Below are 1,469 nucleotides of genomic sequence, written 5' to 3'. Positions count from 1 at the left end.
AGGAAAGAAGGGAGAAAAGAAAGGAATAATAGGGAAATAAATGAGAAAAATAGTTCTTTCATGAGACAAATCATTTCTCTCCCACATATTAGAGAAAGAAAACTCTAGAGGTAGCAGCTCCAGGCTGATGCAGCTACTGCATCCTTAAGCTTCTCCGGTTGTGCTGTTCTGTTGTTCCTAGCACAGTGCGTCAGGGTCAGGTTCCAGCCATCACGTCTGCATTCCAGCCAGCAAGAAAAAGAAAGGGGGAGACAGAGCCACTTCTTTTGCTTTGAGGAGACTGCATGGAAAGAATGAAGCACACTTTAGCTTACATTTCATTTGTTTAGAAAATAGCTTCTTTTGTTGAAAAAGACTTCTTCAAGGACGCATGCCAGATTTTAACTGTGGGCACTTCTGGGGTTTGGGATTCAGTGGGGCTCCTGATTTTTGCCTGGTGATAAACCCCATAGTTGCCAGGAGGCTGATCCGCGAGGGTGCAGCTGGAGTTCAAGCTAGGGAGGAGTAAGGAGCTAGATGAGGCAAGGAGAACAGGGGGTGTTCACAGAGGGTGAAACAGGCAGACCTACAACATGTAGAGGCTGTCTTATGGGAGAGGAGTTAGGAACTGGGCTGGCTGTGCGCCCTGGGTGGCAGGTCCGGGGCAGATTTCAACCCGATGTGGTAAAGCACTCTGACAACAAAAGTTTTTGGTGAAGCAATGTATGGGTTTTCCCCAGACGTTTGGGTGGGAGGACAGCCTCCTGCCTCTCAGTGTACTTCCAGACAGGGAGCTCAGGATCTGCTGGTCCACTGAGGAATTCCTGGCGCAATTGGAAGGGAGGGAAAAGAAATCTGCCCACAGAGCCAAGCCCTGAATGCCACCCTTGGTGACCATTTGTGTTTGTGTTGTGTGTGGTCATGGCACCGGGCGCTGTCCTGAGAGCTCCCCAGGTGTCTTCTCGTGCAGTCCTCCAAGCCCTGTACCCTGAAGCTGAGTAAACAGTGGGCGGCAGTCTGTGGCCCAGCCCACGTCCACAGCTGGCAAGTGGCAGGGCCAGGATGGGCACCTGGGCCGTCTTGCTGGGGACCGGCACAGCCATCTGGCCAACTGGACTGGCGTAGAGGTATGCAGGCGAAAGGTCAGATATGGTTTCCACACCCACCCAGCTCAGAGGGTCCCTCAGAGGGCGTTGGCAGAGCAAAGAGAGACCAGCTTCTGCAGTACAAGGAGGGACTCAGGCTTCTGTGGAGCTGGGAGGCTGGGAGAGCCCCACTGTGGGCAGAGCTGTGCTGCTGCAGGCCCACTGTGTAACACCCGGGCATTCATTGCAGGAGGGGGGGCCAAGATGTCTCAGCAGGGGCTGTCTGGCCCTGAGCCTGCCAAGACACTCTACAGCACGGCTTTCTGTGCAGATCTGTCTAGAGGGGGAGGCTGTGCAGGTGCTGTGGACAAGCACATACTAGTCTCATAACCCCCTGAATTTTCA

Source organism: Canis lupus, chromosome 5 (genome assembly GCF_003254725.2).
Source record: "Canis lupus dingo isolate Sandy chromosome 5, ASM325472v2, whole genome shotgun sequence".
NCBI classification, from domain to species: domain Eukaryota; kingdom Metazoa; phylum Chordata; class Mammalia; order Carnivora; family Canidae; genus Canis; species Canis lupus.
This window is presented reverse-complemented; position numbering follows the sequence as displayed.